The sequence below is a fragment of the Stegostoma tigrinum genome, chromosome 31 (genome assembly GCF_030684315.1).
Source record: "Stegostoma tigrinum isolate sSteTig4 chromosome 31, sSteTig4.hap1, whole genome shotgun sequence".
NCBI lineage: Eukaryota > Metazoa > Chordata > Chondrichthyes > Orectolobiformes > Stegostomatidae > Stegostoma > Stegostoma tigrinum.
In genome coordinates, this window is record NC_081384.1 from 20,793,024 (window position 1) to 20,806,362 (window position 13,339).

Sequence of the window (13,339 nt, forward strand, 5' to 3'; positions counted from 1 at the left end):
CATTAAACCGCTGCATCATTAATCATTAAATGCTCATTTCTGGCAGACTCTCCAAAGCTGTATAATTATGCATGAATTTCCTCTGATTTTTTTTTAACAAGACCTTGCAAACACATATTTTGCTCCCTTTTACATAAGAACTTGAGAATGTTATAAGCAGGAGCGGGAGTCGGCCAAATGGCCATTCAAGCCTGCTCTGCCATTCAATGAGATCATGACTGATCTTTTTGTGGCCTCAGTTTGACTTACCCACCCTCTCACCATAACCATTAATTCCTTTACTCTTCAAAAAATTATGTATCTTAGCTTTAAAAACATTCAATGAGGAAGCCCCAACTATTTCAGTGGGTGGGGATTTCCAAAGATTCGCAACCCTTTGGATGAAGAAGTTCCTCCTCAATTCAGTCATAAATTATCTCCCCCTAATTTTGAGGCCATGTCCTCTTGTTCTAGTTTCACCTGCTGGTGGAAACATCCTCCCTGCTTCTATCTTATCTATTCCCTTCATAATTTTACATGTTTCTACAAGACACCCCCCCCACATTCTTCTAAAATCCAATGAGTATAATCGCAGTTTCCTCAGTCTCTCCTCATACGCCGACCCTCTCACCTCCAGAATCAACCTCTGCACACCCTCCAGTGCCAGTACATCCTTTCTCAAATACAGAGATCACCACGACATGTAGTATTCCAGATATGGCCTCATCCCAGCACCCCATACAGCTGTAACATAACCTCCCTGCTATTAAACTCAATCCCTCTAGCATTGAAGAACAAAATTCCATTTGCCTTTTTAATTACCTGTTGCACCTGCAAACCAACCTTGTGCAATTCATGCACAATGACACCCAGGTCCTTCTGCACAGCAGCATGCCACAATGTCTTACTATTCAAATAAAAGTCATTTTTACTGTTATTCCTATCAAAATGGATGATTTCACATTTATCAACATTGTACTCCATCTGCCAGATCTTTGCCAACTCACTTAAACTGTCTATATCCCTCTGCAAACTTTCAGAGTCCTCTCCACATTTTGCTCTACCACTCATCTTGGTGTCATTTGCAAACTTTGACATATTCACTGTGGCAGCAGCCTTTTGTGCGAGACCTTGTCGAATGCCTTTTGGAAATCTAGATATACCACATCTACTGGGTTCCCATTGTCATCGCACTTGCAATGTCTTCATAGAATTCTAGTAAATTATTTAAATATGACCTGCCCTTTGTGAACACATGCAGCTTCTGCCCAGTGGGGCAATTTCTATCTAGATATCTTGCTATTTCTTCCTTGATGATAGATTCAAGCGATTTCCCCACTAATGAAGTTAAGATAACTGGCCTATAATTTCCCATCTTTTGTCTACCTCCTCTTTTAAACATTGCCGTCACTTGTTTGATTCAAGGGAAATGGAGACTCAGGAAGGTGAATCATTCATTGGCACATTCTCCTAAAACTGGAATATCTTTCCTCAGACTATTTTCAATTAAATGACCTAAGGCAATGGTGTGCCTCAGGGATCAGTGTTGGGATCTCAATTGTTTATAATTTACATAGATCATTTGGAGTTGGGGACTAAGTGTGGTGTGTCAAAATTTGCAGATGACACAAAGGTGAGTGGTAAAGCAAAGTGTGCAGAAGACACTGAAAGTCTACAGAGGGAAACAAATAGTCTAAGTGAGTGGGCAAAGGTCTGGCAGATGGAGTACAATGTTGAGAAGTTTGAGGTCATCTATTTTGGTAGGAATAACAAACAGCAACATGGACTATGTTTTAAATGGCAAAAACTTGCAGCGCACTGCTGTGCAAAGGGACTTGGGTGTCCTTGCGCATGAGTCGCTGAAGGTGGGATTGCAGGTGTAGCAGGTGTTTAAAAAGGCATATGGAATTTTGCCTGCCATTGCTCAAGGGATGGAGTTTAAAAACAGGGGTGCTATGCTGCAGGGTCCTGGTGAGGCCACACCTGGAGTGCTGTGTGCAGTTTTGATCTCCTTACTTGAGAAGAGATATTCTAACACGAGAGGGTGCAGAGGAGATTCACTCGGTTGATTCCAGAGTTGAGAGGGTTGAATTATGAGGAGAGACTAAGTAGACTGGAATTATACTCATTAGAATCAGAAGAATGAGGGGAGATCTTGTAGAAACATATAAGATTATGAAGGGAATAGATAAGAAGGAGGTAGGGAGGTTGTTTCCGCTAGCAAGTGAAACTAGGACTAGAGGGCATCACCTCAAAATAAAAGGGAAGCAGATGTAGGACTGAGGTCAGGAGGAACTTCTTCACCTAAAGGGTTGTGAATCTGTGGAATTCCCTGCCCAGTGAAGCAGTTAAAGCTATCTCACTGAATGTTTTTAAGGCAAGGCTAGATAAATTTTTGAACAGTAAATGAATTAAGGGTTATGGTGAGTGGGCAGGCAAGTGGAACTGAGTCTCAAAACATTCAGCCATGATTTTATTAAATGGCGGAGCAGGCTCAAGGGGCAAGATGGCCTACTCCTGCTCCTAGTTCTTATGTTCTTAATGTTTAAGTTCAAATTATTCAAAAAGTCTGAAAGGATTCTTTAACTGCATTTAAATAAATTGGCCAGCAACAATCCTGCGCTTGGAAACAATCCCGTGCAGATCATCAGCCATTGAGGAATTTGTTAAGTTCTGATAAGACTAATCAGACCTATATGAGAGAGCAGTGGAAGGAAACCTCTGGACTATTTCCAAGATTATTCCATCTTCGGGATTCAGTAAAAGAACACTAAATGCTGGTAACCATGGCTACAAGACATTTAATGCAACATTTATTGAAGTAATTTTAGAATAACATAACTGTGGGCTGACGTTTGCAGCCATCCAACTTGTAGAAATGTGCTAATAGCATCCTAAAAATGTTGTGGAAGAAGTGAAGATGGAGTTTAAACCTAGCTTAGAATTCCAGTTCATGACATTCACGAAAGAACAGAAGCAAAAGAAAAGTAAAACATGTCTTTGTTGATAAATGATCAGAGGACTCAAATCCTAAGTGCCTTCTGGCATATTTTTCCTAATCTTAAATACTGATTGTATTTGTTGACGTTAATCAGTGCGTTGGGAAGTGCAGTGCTAGTTGAAAGCTAGGGAAGGTTCTGGCTGTTCTGTTTTAAGCAAGTAAATGTATTGATAGAAAAACCCATCCTGACTCCAACCTCAACTCCCCGCCTGATTCTTTTGATATACTCCCACTTGACCTTATTTAAAGTTAACCATGAGACTGTAGAAGTGAGAAGATATGTAAAAAAAAAGTCAATCAGTATAAAAGACATTTTCAATTCAACAAGAATGGAAGGATGGGATAGAAATAACCAGCATCAAAGTTATTATATTGCTTTCCTCAAGCAGCATCAAATACAAATGCTTAATGTATTCATCCAAACTGCCAGGAATACATTTGCTCCATTCATTATCGTAGGCCCAGAAACTGTAAAGGATATGACTCTTCTTGAGGTGTCCTACAATGTCAGCTCAAAATCAGTTCTGCTTGCCTTAATGTTTGACTCAAACTTAACGGAGACTGAAATGGTTATGAATGTTTTGTACTTAAATCAAATGTTTTTGTTTACAAACTACTATTTTAAGGGAAAACACTGGGTGGAAGATCAAAGTGAATTATCTGCAGAATTTTCAATGAAGACATTTTAATGCATGCCTTTTGTTTAACAACAACAGTAAACCAAGTTGATTCTACTCTCAAAACTTTGATGGGCACACTCTTTTTTGATATTCTCAGCTGGCTTCTGTTTGTGAACAGATATTTCTAGCATGCCTTGGTTTCCTGATTACATTTGTGTTTTAAGATTTCCTGTCTGAATTTATTTCACATGTGACCCTTAGCAACTATTGCAAACAAAAGCCCATATCCATCTGTCTGAAGCTGTCTTAGAAGTGGGCCCCAGAGGTGCAAGGGCAATATTTAGTAGACTCTACTAAATGCATTAAACTGCTCAGTTCTGAGGATACAATAAGGATGATATTGATTTTAGGTTGTTGTCAAGAACACTTTGTTTCTGAGATTATTGCTGCTGTTGCTTTGACCATGTTATTAAATAAATTTGTTCATATTTTAACATGGGATCACTTGTGGAACTAATGAGAGGCAAGTGTGAGAACAAAGTTCCACAGAATATGGAACATATGATCTAGATCACTGCCTACCTTTCTTTTGATCTGTGTTTGTTTTCATAAAACACTTATGAACTAATTTAGACCCATTATTTACAGACAATTTAGGCTCTCTTAGAGAGGATAGGAAGGGCAATTTTTCTCCCAAATATTGTTGGTGCTAAAGTATTAGACAACACTAGCTTTGAAGTCAGCACCAGGAGGGCATATTTTCAATTAATTATTCTCTATCTCTCTCTCTCTCTGTTAATCCGACTATTATTTATTTAGCTTTTTTTCAACCTTTAGGAAAATAACCCTCACTATAATTTACATCAGATTACTGAAAAGCCATTAAATATCCAGCCAAGCTGAAAGTAATTGTGTAATCCCTGATTAGCTTCAGGAGATGGTAGTGAACTATCACCTTGCAGTCAAATTTATGACTATTTATATATAATTTATTGTCTAATGTGAGGGCCTTTATGGTGTAATAACATTAAAAATACACTCACGGTGTACAGGTGAAAGACATCTTTTATCACTTAATTTTGTGTGTGGGGGGCTTTTGTGGAGCACTGGTGATGTGGTAACCTCAAGCAGTGGCAACCTCCAAGCCAAGAGGCCTGGGTTCAACTCCCACTTTCTCCAGGAACTCAGGTTTGATTCCACCCTCAAGTGACTGTCTGTGTGGAGTTTCCCCGTGTCTGCATGGGTTTCCTATGGTTGCTCTGGTTTCCTCCCACAGTCCAATGACATGTAGGCTAGGTGAATTGGCCATGCTAAATTGCCCATAGTGCTTACGGATGTGGAGATTAGGTGGATTATAGGGGGATGGGTCAGTGTGGACTTGTTGGGCCAAAGGGCCTGTTTCCACCCTGTAGGGATTCTATGATCTTGCTGTAGGGGTGTGTTATAACTTAAATGAACAAATTGATATAAAAAAAATTATGTAGAGTGCTGTTGTGGCACCATGGTAGTGTCCTGCCCCGGGGTTGGGAGACCTGGGTTTAGGTCCCTCCTGCTCTGTTATTGTGTAGTAACATCTCTAAAAAAGGTTAATTTTAAAAAAAGGTTTCTGTATGTAGACATCACACATTGACTTACCATATGAACTAAAAGACCAGGCCACAAACAATCTTGACATCTCCAACATCAATCATAAGAAGCACAAGTAAATTCAGGCTAGCTATAAGTCTCACCTTAGTTTCTCAATTTGCAGTCACTTTTCAAATGGCTGCACAAGGTCTAGGGGCTGTTTTCATGGCACCTTAGGAGCTGTCCTCATTGGTGTCCTGTATGTATTGATGCCTGTCCAGGATAATTTGGGATGGGGAAGAAATTCTCATTCTTGCCACCGTGTTGTCCATATCATGCTCCACTTGTGTCCAATAGCATGCATCATTCAAATCATCAGATACGAAAAGACCCAATAGGGGTATTCCATTGCCCTTCTCGTCATGTCCCCATGTTTTGAGGAGGCTGGTTAAATGTTATTGGTATGTGCTGCGACTGCTGAATGATCACAGCACTGAGCAAGATGTTTGTTTCTGAAGGGTCCAGACAAAGTTACACTCATGATGTAGTGGAGATGCAGGGCGCTTACAGTAACTCATCTTTCTGAGAGCACTATGCTTTTGAGAGCATGGCTGTGGCACTATGCTCTGTATAGAAGTTTAACACATTTTACGTTACAAATTAATAGAATCCTTCATAACATTTGATGCTCCCTCATTCGATTATGGCAAAGTATTGGCACTAGGGGAAGGATAGATATCATTCTGACAGCATTAGAACATCATTTGGCACTAACGGTGGCTGGCCTCTCTACCTTCATTTTTATAGTTGGAGCTTAAATGACAGTCACTCAGATCAGTGATGAAGAAAATTAAACATTTAGAAATGTGCTAATGTATTTAGAACCCAATTTCATCCATGCCTCATGGATGCCCTCATTACAGTTTCATTTTCCTTTCCCTTCCACCAAAAGCAGTGTCAGTGTTCACAACTTGTGCCTCTGGAAGTCCCAGTCACCTCTGGAGTGTCCTGATATAGAATCATAAAGTCATACAGTACATAAGAGGCCTTTCAGTCCATCAAATTTGCTCTGCCAAAAGTATACTAATGCCTGTAATAGTTCTACTTTCTCGCATTAGGCCCATATAGCCTTGAAAGCAATGACAGTTCAAGTGCTCATCCATGTCATTTTTAACGGTTGTGAGATTTCCTGCCTCAACTACTGTCCCAGACAGTGCATTCCAGACCCCCAGAACCCTCTGAGTGAAAACGTTTTCCCATAAATCCTCTAAGCCTCCTGCCTTTCGGATTAAAGGTGTGCCCCCTTGGAATTGACCATTCAGCTAAGGCGAGCAGCTTTCTATTCAACCTGTCCATTCCCCTCATAATCTTTTACATCTCTGATGAGTACCCCCTCAGACTTCTCCAAGTTTATCTCACCTCATTTCATTGCTGAAATGCTCCAGCCCAGGCAACATCCTGGTGAATACCCTTAGCAGTCTCCCAGTGCAATCACATTTTTCCTATAGTGTGGTCAACAGAACTGCACACAGTACTCCAGCTGTGGCCTAATCAAAGTTCTGTACAGCTCCAACATGACCTCCTGTCTCTTACAATCTATACCATGACGGATAAAGGCGATCATCCTGTATGCCTTCTTAACTACCCTATTAACATTTCCTGCTGTCTTTAGGGATTTGTGGATAAGCAACCAAGATCCCTCAGTTCCTCTTAGCTTTCTAGGGAAGTTTGTGTTTGGTTTCACCTTCATTTGGGTGCCTCTTGACAACATCCCAGTAAGGAATGGATGCCTGGAGTGAGTTCAATGCTCCTCACTTTCAAGCTGCCACAGCTAGGGCAATGGATTACAGGTCTGTATTCATATTCAGCAAATTCTTAGACTGTTGGACCTGGATCTGCATTAGCTGCTGTATCCATGGAGGCACCGGGCAATCACACGGATGAGACACTGCATGAAGGTCATTAACCTTCTTACTGCATTGCTGGCCATTCCTCCAAACCATGTAGATCACACCGATCTGGGTGGCAACTTCAGATCAAGCTAATACAGTTTGGCACCATTGTCTCCTTTGGCAGTCCAGAGGGAAGATTCTCCTCTCTACCATCATATCCAACAGGACCTTCAAGTCGTGTGCTGAAATGAGATTCCAATTTTCCTTTCTCAGCCATGCCCTTTCAGATTGTGCAGCAACACACTGTGAATGGCAGTGCGTACCTGGCAGAATTTGACCTGGTTCATGGCTGGGAGTTAATTGTGAAACCAATGGCACAAATTCCCAAAGGTCCTGCCTGCTGCAAATATGCCTGTCTCTCATGTGTGCAGGATAGTGTATACAAGATGAGCTGCTGAGTATTACATAAATTACATACATTACTGAGTGTTACCGGTTCAAGCTCTCGGAGAGGAGCCCTCCATGAAATTGAAACCTCACCAATTTTTGGTAGAATGTAGAACACTTTGTTACCACACTTAGCAACATTTTACAGAAGTGGAGTCTATGTCAGATATGTGACCAGTGGAGGAAAGATAGTCACAACTCACATGGATGCCATCTAACCTCCCAAGCAATTCGTATCCTTACTTGTGTTTGAGGAGTTATGCAGCAGTGCCTGTTGTCATTGTGACAGGCAGGTTACTCTGCCACATCTGCTCCCATGATGAGGCATTCCGCTCCGGCACATCCCAGATGTCCAAGTTCTTCAAGGACCGCAACTTTCCCCCCACAATGGTCAAGAACGCCCTTGACCGCATCTCCCGCATTTCCTGCAACACATCCCTCACACACCGCCCCCGCCACAACCGCCCAAAGAGGATCCCCCTCGTTCTCACACACCACCCCACCAACCTCCGGATACAACGCATCATCCTCCAACACTTCCGCCATCTACAATCCGACCCCGCCACCCAAGACATTTTTCCATCCCCACCCTTGTCTGCTTTCTGGAGAGACCACTATCTCCGTGAGTCCCTTGTTCGCTCCACACTGCCCTCCAACCCCACCACACCCGGCACCTCCCCCTGCAATCGCAGGAAATGCTACACTTGCCCCCACACCTCCTCCCTCACCCCTATCCCAGGTCCCCCAAGATGACTTTCCATATTAAGCAGAGGTTCACCTGCACATCTGCCAATGTAGTATACTGCATCCATTGTACCCGGTGTGGCTACCTCTACACTGGGGAAACCAAGTGGAGGCTTGGGGACCGCTTTACAGAACACCTCCGCTCGGTTTGCAATAAACAACTGCACCTCCCAGTCGCAAACCATTTCCACTCCCCCTCCCATTCTTTAGATGACATGTTCATCATGGGCCTCCTGCAGTGCCACAATGATGTCACCCGAAGATTGCAGGAATAGGAACTCATATTCCGCTTGGGAACCCTGCAGCCCAATGGTATCAATGTGGACTTCACCAGCTTCAAAATCTCCCCTTCCCCCACCGCATCCCTAAACCAGCCCAGTTCGTCCCCTGCCCCCACTGCACCACACAACCAGCCCAGCTCTTCCCCTCCACCCACTGCATCCCAAAACCAGTCCTACCTGTCTCTGCCTCCCTAACCGGTTCTTCCTCTCACCCATCCCTTCCTCCCACCCCAAGCCGCACCTCCATCTCCTACCTACTAACCTCATCCCACCTACTTGACCTGTCCGTCTTCCCTGAACTGACCTATCCCCTCCCCACCTCCCCACCTATACGCTCCTCTCCACCTATCTTCTTTTCTCTCCATCTTTGGTCCGCCTCTCTCCCTATTTATTCCAGAACCCTCACCCCATCCCCCTCTCTGATGAAGGGTCTAGGCCCAAAACATCAGCTTCTGTGCTCCTGAGATGCTGCTGGGCCTGCTGTGTTCATCCAGCCTCACATTTTATTATCTAGGTTACTTGGACTAGTCAGTGTTTAGTTGCAGTACCCCTGCCCTGCTCCATGGAAATTGGCACATTACAATGCGTAATTGATAATTGATCGTCATTGCTGGCTTTTTTTTTGGAGAGCGGATTGTCTCAGGTTTTAAATAGAAATATTTATAGATGAGCTATAAGCTCATCTCCAGAAACTTATAAACAATAGAACACATCATAAGCTGCAAAAAAAATCTGTACTCAGACTTGGAACAAGCATACAAAGAGAAACTCCCAAAACCTATATTTGACCAAATATTTTAAGTAAAATACAAGAAATAAAACACTGTTATCAGAAGAGAGCTGTACTTAAGTGGGGAATAATAAACAGTTCATTGTCCACTAATTATATGTTTCCTAAACAGAATAAGCTGGCTGGTATTTTGTCAAAATTTGTTCATCTTTAAAAAAAAATTTCCAAGTGAGTATTCGCCAATGTGGCAGATACATGGGGATGAAATGTTCTTCAATTCAAGAAGGAATTGCAGACTTTGTTTCAAGAAAATTTCAAGAGAAATAGAGTCTAGTTCTTTATGGGACACCAGTTAGGTAAGTCTGGAAGCAGAGAGGCTGGACTTAACAGCAGAAGAAATCTTAGCGAGCTCAACACCCCTCCAGGATCCTGCAAATTCTGATGGGAGCTACAGAAAGAACTTTTACTCGACTGCATCCCGACAGCTGTTTTGAGGACCTGGCTTAGGTGAGGAGAAACAAGTTTCCCAAGAAAGTCTTTCAAATAATACATCAAGGCGACCTTTAATGCTTCAGCTGAAGGGAAGTGTTTTAGCCATAATGAGCTGCAAATAGGCTCAAAGATACTTCAAATCAAATCAATCTCATTCAAATGAGAGTTCAGCAGCAAAATTGAATGATTCAAAAGGAGAATAAACTTACAGGGTCTTTGTCCAAAATGGTCTCTTTTATTCTGACATGGCAGGCAGGGACACCTCAGCCAGTCCAGAGGGTGGGTGCCTCTTCAGAGTCACTCCTGGAATAAACTCTTAGCCTTATATTTAAATGACTTCTTCTACAAAGTTTGGGACAGACTCACTGTAATGGTAACATATTGGCTGAAAGTTTTGCTCCTTCCACTTATACCAACCCTGTGGAGTGTGCACTGCGATTAAAATGTTGACAGATTAAATTTTCTCCCTGAAAGTTATATAGTCTTCCCTCAAATACAGGGACGAAAGATGACACTTGCTGAATATGCCAAATGAATTGGAAGTGGCATTCAGATGCCAACTTTATGGCAGTTATTTAGGCAGTGCATTTTTTATAGTCGGAATTATTACCAAATTTTTATAGTGAGATACCTGTTCTTTTTATTGGGTGAATTTCATTGTTTGCTCTGACCGCACTTGCTCTTACTGTGGAGAGCTGAGTGTCTCCATGGAATAGGACACCTGCAACGGCTGCTCATATAATATTTCCAGCTGGACTTAATCTGATTGTACATATTCATCATTGTCCAAAGCAACATTAACTTTCAAAAATAGCCTTTGTTTTGGATTATGAAAACAAGATATTTGAGATCTAAATAGATTAATTCAACAGTTAATCCATCCTAAATCATAGAATAGAATCCCTGCAGTGTAGAAGCAGGCCATTCAGCCCATCAACTTCATACCTCCCCCTCCAAAGAGCATCCAAACCAGACCCATGCCCCTACCCTATCCCTGTAACCCTGTGTTTCTGTGGCTAACCCACCCTAGCCTGCGCATCCGTGCAACCTATGGGCAATTTAACATCGCCAATCTACCTAACCTGCATATCTTTGGACTGTGGGAGTAAACCAGAGCAAATGCATGCAGACACAGGGAGAATATGCAAACTGCATACAGACAGTCACTTGAGTGGAATCAGACCTAAGTCCCCAGTGTTGTAAAGCAATAGTGCTAACTACTGAGCCACCACGCCACCAAACTAAGGATTAGTTGTAGCCTCATTGATTATAATTGTTTAATTGGCAAAGTCTTGGAAACTGATAAATAAAAACAACACAGATACCGAGTTGTATGGTTTGATCGCACTGAGTGATGCATTTATGCATGGGTTTTCTGTACTATTTCAATTTCAATCTATGTAATGCTATATGTTGTCACTCTCAGCCTATGTCATTTTGATGTCTAAGCGATAACCTGCCAGAGCAGATCACTTGTAAAATCTGCCCATCACCATCCCATGAAATTGATCACCTGAAACTCAGGAAAGTTCTAATGTGTTTGTGATCCATTCCAGCAGTTACATTCCAAAAGATCCCTTGCGTTTTCCTTCTAGTTTTCTTCCCTAAATTTCAGAGAATGATCAAACAAGTTGAGGGATATGGGGCTTGTGTGGGAAAATGGTATTATACCAGATGGTTAGACATGATGTAGAATGACATAACTGGCTGGAAGAGATGAACAGCCTATTCCTGCTCCTAAGTTCCAACATTCTTTCACACTCTGTGAATTGGTGCTGCAACAGACCTTCATTCTATCTCTCAGAATGTGTGGATCTAAGGGGACAAGGAATATCCTTAAAGAGACAGCTGTTCAGTTCTTCATGGAAGCCCCAGGAAGAAGCAAAAGGGAAAAGTAATCAATACCCCCACATCACTACCATTTCCATTCAGTGTGACAGTAAGAACACCATTAAAAATACCATTAGACTTCTAAAAATGCAACTCCAGTGCTCGGATTGGTCAAGAGTTTCTATCTAATACTCAACTGCAAGGGTATCTGCCTTGTGCTGCTCTTGTGTTCCGTTCACATGCCTCTCCAGGTAACAGTAGGCCTTAAGGGTAGTGATGCCTTTAAAAGGAGACCATTAATCAGTAGCAGAACAGGAGGTGAGAGAAGATGAGGAATTAGAGGCGAGGAACACAGAGTTGCCCTACTAGATGTCAAACTGGCCACCTCTTTCTGTTTCCTGGGTAGAGGGCCTTGGTGCCCCAATAGCTTCAAATTTTTAATCCAGTCCACACTGCTGATGTGAGGGTCTTCCGTATCCTGGTGCCAGGTCTCTGATTTTCCTTTGCTATCTTGCATTCCTCTTGCACTATAAAGGATTTGGCACAAACACCTGATTTCTTCCTTATGACAAAGAGTTGGAGATGTATGGGTAGCCAAGGAGAGTCCAAGTTGGCACCCACTTCATTAGACCTACCTCCATGCCCACCCCCACATGCTGTAATTGGAAAGGAAACTCACCTTCATATTAATTAAAAGCTTTTTCACGGGGGCAGTTTTATGACCTGAAAACAAACCCAGGCTCTTACTCCTTTCCTCTAAGGTGAACATTCAGCCCAATGTATATTTGTGTAGATGAATGCCAATTGACAGATCCTGACAAAGCTCTACACGTTAACAAGCACCATCGATATTTGGAGAAATATAAAGTTGATGTTGGAGCTATTACTTATATAGTGGAAAATATGTTATTCCAAAAAGACATGTAGGAACTGCTGCTACTTTTCTTTATGGTCGAATTCCCTGCTAGCATTAACTGGCAAACCTCAAATATACAGAACAGCTATTTGGTTGAGGAGCTACAGAGAGTTAGAATGGATGATTGGCACATATGACTCCCAAGGAATACAACTGTCTGTTGAGTAGGACAGAACATGTGAAAGGGGAAAGGCCCTGTATAAATTATTCTCATTGTTACACATGATTCACATGGCATGGCATGCATGCTACACATCTGCAGATGTCCATTTCTCTATCTGCTAATCTGCATGTTTAAGCCAAATAGCAAATAAGCCAATTCTGTGGTCAGCCAACCTTATTTCTATTAGACCTCATTCAACAAAGATTCAGCCAAATATAACATATTTCAAAATCTAATTAAAATAAACAGAGCAGTCATCTAGATCATGGTTCAAACTAAATACTTGATTGACTCTGTTTCTTAATATATGAGTTTAAATATCCCTCAGAGCTATGCATATACTATCTGATTATGACATAGCAACAACAAGGTTATTTTTAATATACATTCATGGAATATGGATCTCACTGGCTGGGCCAGCATTAATCAGCCATCCCTCATTTCCCACATGGAAGTTAAGAATAAAAAACATTTCTGTAGGTTTTTGGCTATGTGTAGATCAGAACCAGGTAAGGGTGGGAGATTTTTTCTTTAATGAACATTAGTGAAACAGATCAGTTTTTACAACAATCTACAATGGTCACGTGGTCACCAATAAACCATTTTTTTTTGTTTACTTCAAATTTTACCATGTGTCCAAATTATAACTTTGCGGTTCTGCATTACCAGAGCATTGCC